Raw genomic sequence first — 20,027 nt, 5'->3', positions numbered from 1 at the left:
ATTATGACAGTTATTAAAGAACTTGGAAACAAATGAAACGCTATAATACAGTGCGCAATTCTTTAAGCAGTCCACATGCAACGCATTTGGTGGTATACGAGTGCCAGTATTCTTTCACTGCAACTCTTTATCCCGTGGTAGAAAGTGACGCGTCAATTCATCTCCTTTTTAATTTTCTGAAATACATCTTCGGCTGTTTTTTCTTTTACTATAAAATTGCCTATGTTAGTAAGCGCGTATTTTCCCGCTGTGGCTTAGTCTTGATAAAGGCTGATGTTAGTTTGCTTCTCTCAAAAAATTAATTCCTACCCGTTTTGAGCTCACGACATGAATCAGTAAATAGGGTGACGAGAAATTTAATTTAGTGTAAATGAATTAGCCAGCTTCAAAGATCCAAATTTATCGGCCCTCGAGACCTTTCATTACGTGTACTTGGTGCTGACCCAGCTTCCTCTTATTAACACGTTAATTAGGAAAAGAAAAGGGCCGCTGATATAAAGTAGGCAACGGCCCACGAGAGCCTAAGCTATTTATATCTCCTCATATCATGAACTGCTGCCTACTTAGGGCTCATGAGCTATTGAATGGGTAACGAAAATTTAATTTTGTATCAGTGAATTAATGAACTTTGGAGATCAAACTTAGATGGTTTCACATCCCTGAAGCCTTCCGCGACGAGTTCTGGAGGCTGCCTCGGCCTTTTCTTAATAATGCATACACCAAGAAAACAAAAAGAGCTGCCCAAGCAACATGACCGACAGCACGTGTCAATACGTACTGGGTAGGAGATAGAACAATACTCTTGTCGTTTGCTCGCAAAATGTTTTAGTGATTTCCGTGGTCCTAGAAGGGCGACAGCCACGAACGAAAACTCACTCAAGTATTAGATACACATTAGGCCATGACCGCGAGAAGTTCTGCATGTTCCTTACTTGGCTTAATGGTGGGCTAATAAGACAATCTTTACTGGTGGAAAAACAAGTTTGCATTAGGGAATTCAATAGTTTTCGGGCGAAAATGCAAATCCTTTCTCGCTGGTTTTCTAAAAAAAATCTCACGTCATCTCCTTTCACTTCTGCATCAAATTTTGAAGCGGTTTTTGATAGCTAATTAATTAGGTGCGTTGGTCGGCCTTTCGTAATTAAAGTCGAAAAATAATTCTAGACATCATATTGCTAGAAAGACAAACTCTCCGTCAGGATTTTTCTTAGATAAGTCTGCAATACATCTTTATTGAACACTGATTTCGCCTCGGAGTTTCACGCCCTGGTGACATATCTTAACCTGCCAGCATTTCTGCCTGGCACATTGCAGCTTTGAATTTCGTTCATTGAACATGGCTGACCACTGACAGACTGCGCCGAAAATCGGCCTAATTTCTGAACGACGTAAAGGGCACTCCACGACACACACACACACACACACACACACACACACACACACACACACACACACACACACACACACACACACACACACACACACACACACACACACACACACACACACACACACACACACACACACACACACACACACACACACACACACACACACACACACACACACACACACACACACACACACACACACACACACACACACACACACACACACACACACACACACACACACACACACACACACACACACACACACACACACACACACACACACGCACGCACGCACGCACACACGCACACGCGCACGCACACGCACACGCACACGCACACGCACACGCACACGCGCACACGCACACGCACACGCACACGCACACGCACACGCGCACACGCACACACGCACACACACACACACACACACGCACACACACAGACACGCACGCACGCACGCACGCACGCACACGCACACGCACACGCACACGCACACACACAGACACACAGACACACGCACGCACGCACGCATGCACGCACGCACGCACACACACACACACGCACGCACGCACGCTAGCCGGCAAAAGTGTTTAGCCCCGGGCGTAACGCATTACGAGCTGTGACAGAAAATGCAACGCTGCTTTTCTGCCGCTACATGTACGCAACATTTCTTTTCCTTAATAGAAAAGCCTAGACTCAAGTCTAAACAATGGACAGTAGAGCTGATTCTACCAGAACCTGAAAGCAAAAAAATTGAAAACGCATTCTGTTAACGTACTTCCGTCTTTATGCGTACGGCTGCCCCTTACCGCTTCTCCAAAAAGCGTTTCGCCGGCGCAGCGCATTGTGCACGGTTAGGCCCTAAGGCGAAAAAATGCCCGCTCCAGTAAGGCGCGATTCGCAGAGCAAACAGCATTCCTTGCTCCGGAAAATCCTCCGGACATCGAATAAAGCTTGTATTTGCGCCCGTCGCGCAAAGTATTTCAACGAAGCACCGTCTTGTAGAGCTGCGCGCTCGAGAGAGAGAGAGATAGAGATAGAGAGAGAGAGATAGAGAAAAAGAAGGACTTGCATGGGTGGCGACGCTAGAGAAAAAGAAGGACTTGCATGGGTGGCGATGCAGCACGTTCTGTAGCCCACTCGCCAAGGAAACAGCAACAATAACAATATTTCCAGATTTTTATCACGAAAATGCCCCATCAAGAAAACGGCGTGCGAAAAATGCGTCGTATATTCGCTGCAAGCACCAGTTGAGACGGGAAAAGCAATACAGCTGCTGCTTCCGTTGTTGCTGCATAGGCACCAGCTGGTAGTGTACCCATGCTGGTGTTAGCCGAGAACTGGGGCCTTAAAGTTGCTAGAGAAACGAGCATCGTTTTATGTATTTTCTGCTATATCGGCTCCTTGTACGTTCTGCCGCTTATGGATGTGCTACCGATGCGCAAAGGGACATGCAGTAAGCTTCATTAAGTGGGGCACTGACCCTCATGTAATCCTTTAACGGCTTGCTTCACGCATACTATATAAATAAATATTTTTATATAGCGGATCGCCACTAAGAGGGAGAATTAAAGCCGGTGTGTACAAGAACAAACCATCGTCTTGATATGTGTCGCTCTCCTGGACCAATCGAGGAGCCGAGTGCGAAAGTGACACTTAGGAACACTACCCATCAGGCTACACTGATAAAGTACAGCCACATAACAGCAAAGTTTTTTTTTTTACTAAAAGCAGCGCTTTTTAGCGCTAAAAAGTGTGTAAAGCGAAGTAACAAGCTTTCTTGAGGACCGCTATTTCGCCATCACAATGAGCGTTTGTGTCGACATACAAAGAAAGCACCGCAGTGAGTGACGGCAAAATCTGAAGATTCTCATAGTTAAAACAATGCAAAACAGATGTAGGGAAAGGATGGGCACTAACTGAAGATTTGAATCTTTCTAAATGTGGGTGTGGCACTCTGAAGGATACCTTTGAGTATTATTTACAATAAATCAGGCAGGAAATAGGCGATTCATGAAGCAGTTTCACTCTTACTATAGGTAGCGTTCAAATTGAGATCTTTATGCAGGTTTCTGGCATAATGAAATTACAAGGCCTATCTTTTTTCTTTTTTTTTCGTGCGTCCTCACGCACGCATGAAGGGGCGTTGCTAATGCGTGATGCGTGGTGCGTGCCTGTGGTCTTCAATGTTTCGCGGCACAAAAAGGGGCATATACTTTGAGCGATATGCTAGCGATTGTGCGAGAAGTACCACTTTTATGCAGCATCACCAATTTCTGGTCACAATGCATGCAACGTGTGAAGCCCCGGCACTCAAGGCAGGATTTTCTGCCAGAAACATGTTCGACCAGCTGACGCTGTTCTCAGGATCACGTGTGCATCCCCTGCCGACATATGTACATATCCAGCAATCAGCTGAATACAGGTGGGCAGAATGTATCTCAATTCCTTTCCGTCTAGAAAACGCAGGAAGCAATTCAAGAACGTGCAAATTGCAAATTGCAAGTGTGAACGAACAAATACTTGATAACAATAATACAGTGCACAGACTGATTAGCGCTGAAATTGGACTTTTTCACTCAGATGCAGCCTTGAATGAATATTAGCGCGATTTTCAACTACACGTATTTCATGACCTCTCCAAGCTTTGCACTCTTCAGGGCAGCACACGATGTATCAAAGGCCTTACCTTAGCGCCACCTACCGTGGCCAGATTCGACGTGTGTGAGCTCGATCGGCAGTTTGTTTTGCAATATGTGGCCGTACCTTAGCTACTCCATGTTTCTTCTGCACCCACTAAAAGCATTGTTACTATACCCGCGCGTTGAAACCAGACGTAGATGCACCCGATTCAGAGGAGACATATTTAACCCGCCAAAGGACGAGGCACAGGGAAGAAGAGGACAGGGAAGGCAGAGGAGACAGCGGTGATTGCCTTTCGGCGGGAGAAGAAGTATAGTGGAGCCACTGAGGTGGCTTGCAATAGAACTACAGCCTACTAGATTATACATGCACTTTAACACCAAGACCGTTGATTCGGCTGGTCACAGCACCGGCGGGCAATTTTTCGTTTCTGGTCACGTTTCCGCTCTTTGGAAGTGGCTCCTGAAATTTGATAGAGAGCTCTGTTGCAACGGCGTGATATATATGTCACCACCGCAGTTAATATTTCACGGCCGCGTTGAATTTGGAAATGTTTCTGGATATTCATTCGAGATTATTTTTGCAACGGTGCCAATTGCCAGCGTAAAATAGAAGTTTACGCTGACATATCATATAATATATGGTATACAATATATATTTTATATAATATAATAAGTGTATATATATTCGTTTCACCTTGTTTCGTATTATATTTTAGAGTGCTTTTGAGGAAAACAGAAATGCGCATGTCTAAGACAGGATCAATGAATATTTAACGCCAGGAGGCTTACACAGACATTACAAAAAAAAAAAAAAAGGCGCGCCATTCCCTGAAACCCGAATAAATTGCTTTCGTAACTGTAACAACTGTTCGAAGCGTCATGACAAATATCGCAAGTCATTCGTTATGTATGGCTCTTCCTACGCCTGAGCGCCAGCCGTCGCAGAGACTTGTTACGTAACTATGGTTCGTCATAGCAACCTCTGACACCCGGGCTAGTTTCCTGTTATTCGTTTGTTGATTCATTTCGTTATTTGTACAGATTAGATGGTTATGTTGTGAAAGTCCTTTCTACGTCGATATCAGCATACTATATACAGCTTCAGTGCAATCCGTTCCTTCTGTCTGATCTTTTTTTTTTCGGCATCGAAGCTTTCGCGCATCTGTTCACATCAGACTGGACAGCTTCCCAATGTCGACGGGATAGCCGTGAGCGAAAAATTGGAAAGGTAATAAATAATATCTATATAGACGATGTTAAACGCCATCACAAGAACCTTGCGCGATATCTCAACGACAGACACACGTACGCTTACTTTCATTTGCGCTCTGCCGTTAAGGCAATCGCTAAACATTTTGCACTGCCATCTAAGTGCTTCAAGATAGGATACACACCTGAGTCCTTTACATAATGAACTTTTAGTGGGGTAATACGTAATCAACTTTGCATAATGAACTGTGTTGAGAAGCTAATGAGGAATCCAGTAACGATCATTGCCTAAAAATGACTGGTCGTGTTATGCGAAAGCAAGATTTACATGGGTTAGCAAACGGTGTACCTTACTAACGACTGCTTGGCTCTTTTGCAAGCCACTCAAGGTCAAATTAAGGCCACATTTTGGATGGTCCGGATCATGTGTGGATCTGGGCATGTTAAAGCACGCCGAAGTATGGCCTAATTTTGATAGGACCAAGCTTCAATATTCTCAGGAATGTTTCACTGTCATGATAACATCAACTTTTTCAATCACCCCTTTATGACTATACGTAGTTGTCTTCTTGTCACTTTCTATCAACAACTAAAGATAAGTCCTATCGTTTTCTATTACCTCCATATAAGGGGATATCGCCTTTCTTTAACTCACACACATAAACAAGGTTCATTTCTCTTATTAAATAAGGGCCACCTCGGCTGTGAGGTTCAGTGCTTGCTTTGCAAGAGAAATTCCTGGCCTCGAATCCGCTCCCATGAAGTTTCCTTGTTGGAGAATTTCCTTATTGCTCTTTAACACATGAGGAGCACAGGCATATTGCTAAAATCACTCACCGCATGCCAGTACTGCTAGAGGTTTAAAAGGCTGCCCACCTTCATTAAAGTTGGCACAGCAATCTTTTTTAGCAGGCTGAGAGAGTGAAGAGGGGAAAGAAAATAGAAAAACACGATGCCCTTATTTTAGTACTTATCAGACACCGACACGGTTGGTCAGTGGTTTTGGCATTCCACTGCTAATATAAAGATCGCCTTTTCGGTCTCGGCCGCGGCGGCCGTAATTAGAGGAAAATTAGAGGACTACCCATGTGTTATGCGATGCGAGTGCACAGTAAAGAACCCCCTGCAGTATAAATTCATCCATAACCCCCCCCCCCCCCCCCCCCCCCCTTATTTCTGTACCCGATGCGATGATTCGGGGCATTAAAAGGACCAAAGAGGATATTTTAATGGCACTAATGCACCCAGGCTTATTACGTCGTTCCTTAATTTGGTGCCGGCAGCAAAAGACACATTTATTGGAGCAACAAGAGCCTCGAAGCCGTGCTCATTTAGAACCATAACAGCACCGAGCGTGTAATCGCGTACGCGAGTCGGATATTATCGAAGGCAGAGATTAACTACTCGACCACTGAAGAAGAATGTCTCGCGGTGGCTTTGACGATTACTAAGTTCAGGTTCCACTTGTATGGACGCTCATTTACCGTGGTTACCGACCATCTAACTCTATGCTGGCAGAGCGCACTGAGAGACCCTTCAGGGCGACTCGCACTGTGGGCCCTTCGGTTTCAAGAATTCGATGCTGCGATAGCTTATACTGATTTCGACTGCGTTTCGAATTCTTATAGAACCAGCACCAACAACCAGATCAACACGATGAGCATGAAAAGGGATTTGTAGAAGCACTGCGCACTGCCTATATTGTAGTGCGGCAGCGACTCGACACTAAACTCTGCGAAGTAATCGTCCACTTAAAGGTCAAGAAGGCATCTTCCACACGCCTTCCTGCGCGTGCCATCAACTTTACAGTTTACCAACAAAGCTTTATTATAAAAGAACATCGCAGCGAGTGCGAGGTCTTGGTTACCGTTTGCTCCGGCTGACCTACGTAATGAAATTTGAAGGTCTGTCATGATGATACGACATCCGGACGTTTGGGGTACATTCGAACGCTCGCACGAATTCGCTCGACTACTGGCCTCAACCAACCAAAACTGTTCGTCTCTATTCCAGAACCTACCGAGAATGTCAAAGACCTTAGGCTCTGCACAACCTGCAGTACATCTTTACCACATCCCGCCTCCGATGAATCCCTTCCAGCAAGTAGGCATGAACATGTTTACACATTTTCTTACATCTAACTGCGGGAACCGCTGGATTGCTGTTGCCACAGATTATCTCACGCTGTATGCCAAATCGCGAGCTTTGCCTTCAGCAACAGCGGCTGATGTAGCGAGGTGTTTCGTCGAATGCATTGTCGTACGTCAAGGTGCGCTCAAGGTCTTTATAACTGATCATGGTGCAGCGTTAATGTCTCAACTCATGGCAAAGATTGTGTGTTTATTCAACACGCACCGTCGCAGAATTGCATAATACCTCCAAATTAACGGGCTCAATGAGAACCTTATTAAGACTATGGCATACGTCGAGCACCATATTCATGGGACGACATTCTTTCTGTGTAGCTTTCGCTTATGTAATGCCATTAAGGCTATGCGCAAAAAGACAACACAAAAAACAGAGGCAACGACAGGACGAGCGCAAATCTGCGCTCTGAACTAGCGCAAACTTGCGCTCGTCCTGTCGTTGCCTCTGTTTTTTTGTGTTGTCTTTTTGCGCATCGCCTTAATGGCATTACATGATTCAAGCCAACTAGCCCGACAACAACTCTTGTTGAACTTTCGCTTACAATACCACATTTCAAGAAACAACTAAATTTTTGCCGTTCCTCCTGGCATGACCGAGAGGTGATTGCCATGCTTGACGCTATGCCTCCCCATAATCCTGAGGCCTATATTTACGGCGATAATCAACTCGTGAACCAGCACAAGGAAGAAGCCCTACAGCTGTAAAGACTGCACACCCAAGACCACCAGCGCGTTGATGCACGCAGGTACAGCCTCCGGAATCATGATGCTCATTTAGAACCTGGCGATAGATTGTGGGTGTGAACTTCTGTTCGCCTTCACGGTCTTAGCGAGAAGCTTCTCAAACGCTACTTTGGCCGATAGGAGGCCGTTCGCTGTATAGGCGACGTAGATTACAAGGTCTTTCCAATTGTACTGAGCATGCCTCGTCAGCCGCCTCGTTCTAAAATTGAGCCTTTGATTTACTCCAAGCCTCACAGTGAGCGTTAAGACCAAATATTCGGGCTCTGAGCTCTGCTCACGCTTTAAGGTTTCAGTTACGCCGGAGCACACATTGAGACGATGCGCCTTCCGGGGGCGAGAATAGTCCTTGGCCTTGTCATTTCAACTGCGGTCTAGAGTCACCGAGTGACAATGTTTCGGTTGGATGCTGAGAACTTTCTCGCTGCTCAGAGTCAAACTTAGTTTGCAATGACGCAAACGATGATGTGAACTCTAACCCCATGTTTGTTGGCGAGTGGTGAGCGGTGCTGTCTAGCAGTAGTCGCTATGAAAGTTACCGCTAGCCGGAGCCACCACTTTGTTTACAAAAGCCACAGATCCCGTTCCCGAGCTCAACAGCGAAGTTGTGGCGGCGAATGCCGGCCTCTTCTATGCGGCTTCAGCGCAACAGAGCGTGTGAAGCTTTTGAGGACCCAGGCGGTTTAACTACCAGGAGATCCCGAATGTCCGACAACAGACGAGGGGGCAGGTTTGGTAGCAGGCGAAACTACAACTTTGGAAGCTGTCATCGATGAGCTACAGTCACGAAGATAAGCAGAGGCTATTATTTGCGGACGTTTTTAAATACTTGGAGGGGATGGGCCAGTCATTGTGTCTGAAGAGATATCAATAAGCCGTGGTTAAGTTTGGCATTGATTAGCAGCCATTCAGCACATTTTTGCTTCATTTAACTTATTCAACTTCTTCTCTCATAACACCGTCGTTATCACAACTACCAGCAGCAACAGCGTGACTACGGAGTGACTTGGCTACGGGAAATTGAAGCGCATTTTGTATTATAGATTTGGCTTGCCACGCCTTGTCACCTTTACCTGAGTGTATAACGGATGTTAGGCTTTTATAAAGGAGGCCTATTAAAGTCTTTAGTGAAACGTTTTCAGAGGAGATGTAGACAAAAAAGACCAGGACATCCGAGCCGCATCGTAAAAGACAGCAAAAACTGGCAGCTTAGCGCGTGAAGATACCGGCTACAGAGACTACGCAGTGGACAAACGTAGTGACCAGCGAAGCCATCTTTTCTTTCTCTGGCCGTACGTCGTTGCGATCTCATAGGGCTGATACGACGAGCCAGATCAGGGTCAACCAATAAACGTTTTTTCTTTCCTTTTGCTCATGTCTCAGTGGGTTCGAAACTTACTGGCAGCAAATTGCATATCTAGGTATTTCCCGAAGGAGGCTTTAAAGCGAAGTCAATAAAATCCAAAATGTGTAACAGTGCTTCTGCATTATAAAAGGGACAACATGTACGTGGCCTGTTTTGGGTAATTTCTATCGCTTGTTTCACGTTTGCAGTTCTTAAAGAAACACTGTAGACAACTGTAACACAATTTTCATGTTAACAATATCTAATAGCACGGAATGTCATGATTTTTGCCCTTTATCCGCAACCAAATTACATATTTATTGCTGGTATTTCGATTTGAAGTTTAATAGGTTTCTCTTCCCACCGTTGTGCTTCAACTGCAGTGTTCCGCATTGACAAAATTGGTTGAAAATGATGGACACCACGACATTAACTCCGGCTCCGCGATTGCTGGCGCGCGGTGAACGATGCGCTTTGGCAGCGACCAAATTTAAAGCAGCCATGGGCGAGGGGCGTTGCTACTTTTGTTGCAGCCATAGATCCGGCCCCAAGATTTACTAAAGCTCTTGCGGCGAACGCTGGCCTACACTGCCAGAGAGCGTGCAATGATTTGTAGGGCTGATAAGGCTCGACTAGCAGGATAACAAGAATGTCCAAGCGCCAATGAGGCGGCAGTGTCGGCAGCAAGCCAAGCTACGGGTGCAGCCGCTGTGATCGCTGAGAAACCATCGCGACTGATTATCAATGGCTGCTTACGTAAGAGCATCTCTAATATCATCAAGGTTTGAACTATGCATTGCGACAAAAGGAAAAAATGTTGAATATCTTAGCATAAACTGCTGCTCTTTGTTCAACGTTTCTATGGGTGTTCACAAGTTGAGTGGCTCCCTCAAAAGTTGTGGGCGTCATTGCTTCGCCGGTCGCATTGAAGCTGAAGTACGCGTTATGATGCAACATGATGGGTCAGATAACACTGTGTGTAGAAAGAATTCTCAGACGACGACGCAACAGCGAACCATTCCTCTGTACCTTTGAAAAATTCGATGCTTATTAAAGATGCGAGACATCGGTGATATTGCCTCAAAGCCGACCAGAAGGACCAGCGCTCTTAGATGTGCTTAAGGGGGATGGACTTCGTCAGGCTCACCATGCCTTTTGCACTTCCCTGTCAAGTATATATTCAGGTTTGAAATAAATCAGTTCACTTCACAGCACAAGTTTCGAAACGAAACTTACACAATTCAGACATCCATTCGTAATGCACATTGTTAGCCTCCGGGTATTACTGGCCTTCCTTGCAGGTGATAGCGTTTGTACTTGTGAGAATGGTTTGTGGCGACGATACCTGTTTTTTCATTCCCACACGCTTCTATCTTGTAAAGGCTTTGATTTTAGTATAATAACTAGGAGCTGGTATTTTCGCAACATGAGCCAACATCAGCGTCCCTTTAATATGAACCAACCAGTCTGTCATAACCGGTCTCGCGAATTACATACACTCCTCTGAGGGTGTATACTTCAATATGGCTTACCCGAAAGTTAATTGTCGACGCCGCTGCTCAGTATGACGGATGTAATGCTAACATACGCACGGTACCACAAATTTATGCGTCAGACCGCTATTTTTTTTTGTGTAACAGGAATTCACGCGCATTCTGAGGCAATGAGAGAACAGCGATAATTGAGAAATGAAAATGTTTTGAGTTGCCTCTTCCAATTTCAACGCTTTATAAATACGAGTGGCATCGATGAATTAAAGTTCAAATTGCCGTCGCATTTTTCTTCTTTGATATTCGTTGCTCGGTGATGCTTCTTTTACTCTTCTTAGTAGCACTCGTGTCCTTACTTCGTCAATTAAACCTCTCGTGTGGACTGTAATAAATAGAAAAAGGAATTTAATTGAAAGACTTGATTGCTGGAAATAAACGATACTACACCATTCAAGTGATGACCGCAGCGTGAGATATACTGAGGTGGGTGCCATTCGGCTTAGGAAGTCCGTAGTCTCAAGCGAGCATACGGAGAATGTTCAGGTAACAGTGCAAAAAACACAGAAGTCACGTATCTGTGTCTCGTGCGGTGCGCAACAGTATATAAAGCAATGGAGGATGTTCGTTTCATGCCCTTGCCCAGAACGCAACTGACTGCTCTAACCGCCGAATAACAGAATAACAAGAGATAGTATAACGCATACAGAATATTTCTTTATGCGCTCTTACATCTTGGTAGTAGCAAATATGTTCTGTTAATTTTTGGTGCATGACATAAGCGAATATACTTCATTGCCGTGTTTAGTGCGTACTTGGGTTAGTGCGTATTTTAGCTTCGTTTGGTTTTAAGATTTGTAGTTAAATTTGATATTTTCTGCCTATTTCTTTCTAGTGTGAAGGCTTTGTGAGGCTTACACATTTTGAAATTTTATTCGACTTCCTGTACGTCGCACAAGAAGAAGGAATAAGTATACGCGATCAAGGCAAGGAACTATAGCTTGCAGTAAAGAACCGACTGAAACATAAAATTTACCTGAAACTCAATTCACCTTTGGGAAGATGGTGAAACAGGCTATTTTTATATTCAGGGACTCAAAACTTACTTCTTTTTTAAAGAAAAATTCGGGGGAGGTTTGTATAGTAGAATCGGTAACTAGCCGTACAACTGATCCCATTAATACTGCTTTTCGAGCTCAATTCCAATTAACAGCAGCTTTCATTGCCTCTTGACACTGTATTGCCGAGCATGCTATTGTGAGTTTAATTTCAGTTATACCAAACAATTGCTGATTTGGAGTGCAAACAGTTTCAACTTTGGTTTTTGTGCGAGCTGCTCCCTTAAAGGCCGCTGCAGATCTTTTACCTCAATGTCAGGGAACGCCTCCTCTGCAGAGGAGTGGAGTCAGCGCGTAATAGGTTTGGCCTAATCAGTAGGAAATGTGCTAGCTTAGGACGCAGAGCGTTATTCGGCCGATGGCTGCGTTTTAAAAACTTAGGAAGGTTCAGAGAGGCATGTGAGATTGCAAACAGTTATTCGCCGCCTCTTAGAGTGTCATCAATTTTTATACAAGCTTTCGAGAAATTTATACCCAATTTTTCGCTAAAATATGCCATCATTGCTGAATTCTATTGGTCTTATCGCCTTGTGAGCAAGTGCATTAGCTATGCTGCCTTTTTTGTTGCTTTTATGAGTTGCTTTTAACACTGCCTTTATTTTTCAATGGCGGCGCAGCCTGATGGGCCCTGTTCGTACTTGAAGTCAGCCGAGGGCTTGAGATACCAGCCGGCTTCGTGAACATAACGGGATTGTTCGTTTAAAAACAGAAGTCCCCTTGGTCTTAAAGCCAAATTCTCGATTCCTGAGAAGCCTCCGCACTGTTTAATGTGTTGCGGCAGTTGTTTCTAACACTGCAGCTGCTTTTTCCACACAGAATGTAGGTGTGTTTTTAATCTTGTGATTTGTGATTATCTGTGCTTTTCTTTCCAATATAAAGAAAGCGTCATTTGGCCGGAGTTTGGCCAGAGAGTATTATATTTGTTTTTGTGTATATAAGCATATTAAGCGAGATAAAATGGGGGACATTAAAGCTCCGCTATTCAGGGTGTGACGTTATAGTGTAGGCTACCAGCCCACATATAAAACCCCCTCTTTAAGCAAGCCGGTATTAACTTGCCTACGTGACCTAGGGTGTAAAGTGAATGCAAGGGTCCTGGCAGGCTGATTCTGCTATCACGCTTCCGTATAAAAAGGGAGGCCCGAATTTGCAGCTTCGGTCAAACGTCTCGTATGTACGTTAGGCAACCATACTGTCAGTTAGTGCGCAGCCGTGTCAGCTGCTAACTACTGGTTGACAGCGCAGTGCCCGTTTTCGCTCTCAGCATCGACGCCGGCGGCTGACGTCGAATCTTCTGTGAACGGGACCTTTCACGCCATCGCGTTAAAAATTATCTGTTTTAATAACGGATGCCTTGTACACTTCTTTTTACTGCCGACATTTCGGCAGGTCATGCGTTGCATGCTAACTACTTGAGTAAGTGAGCATTATAAGAAACTGATAAGGGAGAGGTACGTTTTAAAAATTTATATGCGACTTTTCTGAAGACACGACAAAGCGTACCGCTTTCCCTTCACAGACACTGTGCCCCCGGCATCACGCAGCAAAAACTTCAATGAAAGCGTATAAAAAATGAATGATGTGATACGCGTCACACGCTTGAACGCTTTGAGGGTCGAAGAACGCTCTATTTATGCAGCGATGTTCCAGACTTTTGTATGACCAGCATATTGCGCTGCGTCAAAGAACTGGCCGAAGCGTTCCTCTTGTGGGCGCTTGAATGCGAGAGTTAGCGAGAGGAGTAAATAAGTAAAATGAAGAAAGTGGCATTCGGTAAAGCTAGCGCCGAAGTTACGAGCAGCGGTGAAGCGAACGGTCGTTTCGAGCAGTGCTTTAGGGCCCTTGACTTTTGCTGTAAATCAATGCAACGCAGGGCCATCAGCTCGTTGGGCATTTTGTTGCGCGAAGCTGCGTTAGGAGCCGAATTCACTTAAACTGTTACGAAATCAAGCGCTGATATTCGACGAAATATATTGAACGGTCAGGGACTCGGAATAAATTCCGCGGGACATCTTATGAGAAGTTACATTGACCTTTGAGCTTGCGAGGAATGGTTTGGCTTCTGTGTATATAGGCGAAATCCAGAAACGCGGGCTGATGCATGGGAAGTCTCCGCAAGGGGATGATTATGGTAACGGTTCTCTATAGAGTACCGTATTTCAATGTGGAAAAAGAAAGTAAAAGAAAGGTAGGAATTAACATTTCGTTTTTGTTTTTTCAAGACGTTTGTATGCTAGGGATTCGAAGCGCTCGTAAAGCCGGATGTAAAAGCATGTCTGGATAAAAACTAGCATATTTTAAAAACGTAAAGGCCCGTGTGAGCCGCGGCATATAAAAAAACGTGATGATTGGTTGTTGGGGCACAAACAGACAGCCTTTTGTCAATATATCTCCTATATAACATATAGGTGAACTAATAGGACATTATTCATGTCATGTAATGAATCTCAGAACGCCGCAAAGCATATATATATATATATATATATATGCTTATGTAATGCCCTAACAAAAGGGCCCTTAAGGGTAAATAAATGATGATATATATATATATATATATATATATATATATATATATATATATATCATCATTTATTTACCCTTAAGGGCCCTTTTGTTAGGGCATTACATAAGCATATATATATATATATATATATATATATATATATATATATATATATATAGAATGAGACATAGCTCGCGGTAAAAAAACACGCAAACGCTGCCACAACTTGTAACGGGTTTGTGGAAAGGGGCAGCCCATAAATTGCTTTCTTTTAGGAGGCCAGCAGAATTACATAAATGAAACCTTAAAATCCTTCCACCGAGGATGAAAAACTGTGCTTTTTGTTCCGGTGGTAGAGGGATTTATCTACCATGAATGGACTAGTCTACAGCGAACAAAACTTTGAGCGCTGGCAAAAGAAAGAGGGAACAAAACAATGAAAATTAGACAAGAGAGTGCGCATGGGATGATCGAAGACCGACAAACGTAACTGAAAAATGCTCAGCATTCTGGAGAATCTTCTCTCATGGGACAGTGAAAAATGTTGCACGTACGCTCGAAATGAACGAAGCTAGAGGAATTCTGAAAAAAAAAAAAAAGACAAACTCTTTTGTCATGATTCATCAATAAGACCAAAACCAAGTAACAGGATGCAGTCATTTAAGCAGGAGTTAGCATCCAAATATGTAGTTACTAAAGAAAGAAGGATTGGTTGGTTGGACTTCTAAGGCTTAATGTCCAAAATGAGTCAGGCTATGAGAAACGAAGTCGAAGGGGTCTCCGGATAACTAGACCATCTGAGGTTGCTAACGTACTAATATCGCTCAGTAAACTCACTATTTTCGTAATATCGACACTGCCGTCTGAATAGCGATCGAACCTTGCTCGCCCAGCTCAGTAGTCGAGTGCCACAAATACTGAGCTAGCGTGTCATTACCTAAGAAGCCGAAGGCAGGGCGGTTGACTGGAAGCGACGCGCCTAATGCCACTCCAGATATGATGCGGATTTGAGGTTAAGTTGTTTAGTTCCTACAGAGCTGCTGATGTGTTCGAGTATTTTTCAAGAGATGACACAATGCTATATGCCTTCGCGAATATCTCAACTGTAGCGTATCAAGCCGCTGCATAAATTCCATATACCGGACTGCCTCTGAAACGGGCATCCGGACCATATTTTGTAAAGATCCACTTGAAATGAATATTCATTTTTAATTTCGAGTGGTGTGTCCCGCCGTAGTGCTGCAGGGGTTAGGGCGCTCGACCGCTATGCCCAAGAATGCGGAGTCGAATCCTGACCGCGGCAGCTACTCTTCGGTAGAGGCGAAAAGCAAGGCGCACGGGTTTGCTGTTCAATTTCATGTTAACTCCACAAACCAACCAAACAAACAATTTTATCTGGCTTTAAGTCACCGTGGTGGCAGCATCACATGTAACCGGTGCGTGGCCAGTCACAGAAATCACGATAGCAGGTTCTGCCACCGATGAAAACCGTGCCCCTTACCGCACCCATCCTCTAACCACTAGCTGCGTAATGTAGTCGCTTTATAGTTAAGAGAGGTTGGCAATAAGCCAATGCTCCAGCATCTTCCGGCGGCCACTTGAAAGCCGTGGCTTCACCCCCCAGCAATGGTGATCAATTCCTAAGGACCAAAATGTACGTCAAATGAAAAATGGACGGTGGATCCTCATAGATACGTCCTCTGGTTTCTATGCATTGACAATGGGGCGAAAAATTGCTTGCCTCAGGAGGCGCACTTGTGAATCCGCTTGATGGAAACTAGTCTGTCATGCGATGTACGCCGTCGTATGTGTATTAAAGAGACACTAGATCGATTTTGCCTTGTAATTACGGACTGACATGGAACCATATATTACAGTGCCTGGTAAACAAGGGAAGATGGAGCCAAGGGAGTAGTGGCAAATCGTTCAGTGAGCCTATTCGATGGAAATGAACAATAAAATATGACACAGCTTATATAGACCATAACAACTTTTTATGTAGTGCTAAAAAAAAAAAGCGCAACATCCCCCCCCCCCCCCCCCCCCCCCTCCGCCTTCCCACTCGACCTGTGGAGATGAAAAAAATATTAAAAACATATCATGAATGGCCGAACTCGATATGAAGTATTCTAGTTGTTGTCATGTTATACAAAACTGATTTCCTAATTTTAGTTCATTTATTCGCAGGGAATGTAACAAACATCAGGCTTAGTTGCCAATAACATCTGGGCCCGCTTGCACAAAACAATCTTAAGACTGTCTTAGCTAAGTCCAGACTTAACTGGAGTCTAAAGAATAGGCCACTAGCATGGCCGCTTAAGACTGGAGTCAAGACTGGGCTTCAGTCCTGACTTGAATATGTCGCTTGTATGATTACGACTCTGGTGCTGTCTTGGTTAAGACACAAGGACGCCAGGTGTATAAGTAGAGAAATTAGGGAAATACAGGGATGCGCTGGCACTGTCCCTGCTGTAAGACGTACACATTCCGTCAATTTTGCGTTGTGTAAAATCCGTGCCATTGCTTTTTGCGGCATAAGATTGTGTTACGAGGAAAAATGCCCCAAGTGGTTGCTGAGGCCGTTCTGGGAAGCCACTCTGGTGAACATGAACCCGAAGCGTTCGACGTTCGGAACACGAGCCGTCTTAAATAAACTTGGTCTTTCTAAAGACACCATTTAAGTCTGGACTTAGCTCGGACTTTATCGTGCAAGCCGGCCCTGGATTTCTGCATTTAAAATGCATCGATAAATTTTTTTTTTTTTTGCCGAGCGCCGTAAATTGTGACGAGTAATATACCCGCCAGTAATGCTTACAGACATAAATGGCAGATTGGTTTATTTTGATTTTATAGGGTCCAAAACCTCTTGAATGGTGAGGGAGATGATCCGATTTTTATTTTAACACACACAAAAATGTAGTTCTGTGGCCTTTTTCTTTCGTACGCTCATTATTTCCCGGCAACCAAACACGTATTTATCGCCGGTAAATTACATTGAACTGTTTTTTTTCCTTCCCTTGACCTTAACTACTCGCTTCTAAATAATAAAAAAAATCAAGATGACTTCGAAATAAACCATTTGAAGTCGAGAGCAATGTTCCGCATATCTAAAATCTCAGCCATAAAGAATTAGTCATCGCACTGCAGTTTACTTGCTGGCTTGGCTGATGATAGAATCAGCTGCGTTCCTATTTGTTTTAGGTTCTAAAATCATTACTTTCTGCAAAGATAATATGTTGAGCTGTGTTGACATATATAAGAAAAATTCGGTTTGTCCTCAGTATATCTTTACCCCTTGCATGCGTCATTTGAATGTAACTTAGCCTAAGCGAATTACCCAATGTGCATATTTTCAGAATGATTTGCGTATAACTTTGAAAATGAAAGTGCACCTTGCTATTGTTTTTTTTGTAGGGATAACCAAGACCATGCATCTCAATCCGTGGAGGCGCATAGATGAAACAGCGGCCTGGGATAGGTAATTAGAGACTTGCAGGGTTCGCGTTCAGGCATGACCACATACGATAAGCGAGGACCCAAACACCTTGAGCTGAAACAAACAAAATTGTTTTTTTTTGCCGCCGAGGTACGGATCGAGAACCGCGCGCAGGAAGGTCCAATGCATCACTTTGTTTTGAGTCTTGGTTTCATTAGTTAACGCGTATTCACCTGCCCGAAATTTGCTATGTTATCGCGATGCAATGGATACAGACAGTATGTCTCAGACTAAAATAATGGGAAAATAGTGCATTGTAATATTTTGAGAGCTAGACGCTGAGCACAACCCGGGGGTTGGCGGAGGTTTAAACCTGAATTCAGGCGCTGTTTCAATAAGAAAGACATATTCAACACAATCAAACCCGATCACGAATCTTGTGTGAAGCCTCTGCTTACTTGGGGAAAAAAGAAGCCTGTCGAAGCGGAGCCTAACCCAGCAATTTCTCGTGGGAACAGAGTACGCAACAACGTAGCTATCATCGCAGCGTATAGCCGCTCATGTTAAACCGCAATTCATTCTCGCGCTATGCATAGCTAGTCATCGTCTCCATCAACTTCTATCGGCGCGCAAAAACTTTGCACGTCCTACCCGGTTTGACTGCGTTAAAACATTTCATTTGTTCCGCACATGAAATGCAGCAATACCGATTTGAATACATTATTCGTTCGGTAAGGAGATGTGGAATGAATGGACGTTACAATATATAAATATCAAGGAATAATTATGAGCACAATATAGTTAGGATTACATCTGGAAATGAAAAAGCAAAGCTAAAGGTAGGTACAAAAAAAAAAGGGGGGAAAAGAAATTACGAGTAAATTAGCAAACCAACCGAGGAAAAAACGGGGGAGGGAAGAATAAAAATATTTCTTTTAACTCGAGCGCTTGGAATTACATCAGTTTCAAAAAATACACATGGCTCTCACCTTTTCACAAAAACCTTGAGGTTGGTTTCTTGTAGAAATTTGGGTTCTCGCAATCCTCCATGCGGCGGAAACCAGTTTGTCACGCGCAAAGTTTCTCTTGATTATTTGTCGATGCAACTACCGGGAGTTTCGAAACTAAGGAAGCTAACCAGCACAGGAAGCTTCCCTAGTCAGGCAGGATCTACCCTGCTGCCGCCGGCATCTCCCGTTCTAAAATCACCGGTAAAGAATCTCGCGCTCGCGCAACACAGCCTGACAGCGCCGTCGAGCCCTCTTCAGTTCAGACCGCTTTGTTGGCTTACTGGACAGCGCCGTGGGCTTAAAGCCTCTTCTCTACAGCGTCACCTTCTCCCGCGACCGCTCTTCCTAAGCGGCGATTCTCCTTCCTCTCTTCGCTCCAGCGGAGCTAGCCACGTGGCCAGGTCACGTGACGCCGGAATCACTTCGCGGTTGGGCGCGGCCTGTCCAGGCGTGGAGGGGGTGAGGTAGTGGGGACGGAGGGGCGTAGGATGACCAGCGCGTGGAAGAAATGGGAACCAAGCCACGTGGAGAGCTTGGGAGAATGCATCGAGCAATATCTCACTTAATACTTCTTTTTCCTCACTCTTGCGGTAGTTTTTATTGAACAAACACTTTAGAAAGAGTTCCACTTTTGAGAGAGTCGCAGAATCTCTCCAGCCGAGCTGCACTTTTCCTTCGTATGTCCCCGGGGGGCTTATAAGGTAGCTGAACGTGGCGTGGCTATTTTCGGCATACGTTGAGAGGTAGAATGTCCTTTCTGGGCAGCCGATACTTGCCTTGTGTACTGCAAGTCTCGAAAATTACGAACCTGCGTGGGCGTCTTTGGAGTGTTGGTCATATTGACACATTTGTATCTTTACTAAAAAAAAGGGGTTTTGCTAGTCCTTTCCGCATAGTGTTAGACGCTGAAAAGTTGCGTAAGTGTGTATTTTGTCACTTATTCCGACAGAAAAAAATGCTTTAATGCAAAATTTCCACACCCTATCTTTTTTTCT

The 20,027-nt window shown here is 44.3% G+C and overlaps 1 protein-coding gene across 1 annotated transcript in view; it reads right to left on the bottom strand.

Moving 5' to 3' along the window:
- The window catches only part of LOC146199271 (arg8-vasotocin receptor-like), a 42,687-nt gene extending 23,393 nt beyond the window's left edge, over nt 1–19,294 (bottom strand). Inside the window, exon 1 of the mRNA XM_084592745.1 lies at nt 19,012–19,294. The gene's annotated coding sequence lies outside the window, so the exon portion shown is untranslated. The remainder of the gene's footprint in view (nt 1–19,011) is intronic.
- Nucleotides 19,295–20,027: the final 733 nt, after the last annotated feature.

This window comes from Amblyomma maculatum, chromosome 2, assembly GCF_055883805.1.
Source record: "Amblyomma maculatum isolate TAMU_Amacu chromosome 2, ASM5588380v1, whole genome shotgun sequence".
NCBI classification, from domain to species: Eukaryota; Metazoa; Arthropoda; class Arachnida; order Ixodida; family Ixodidae; genus Amblyomma; species Amblyomma maculatum.
This window is presented reverse-complemented; position numbering and strand designations above follow the sequence as displayed.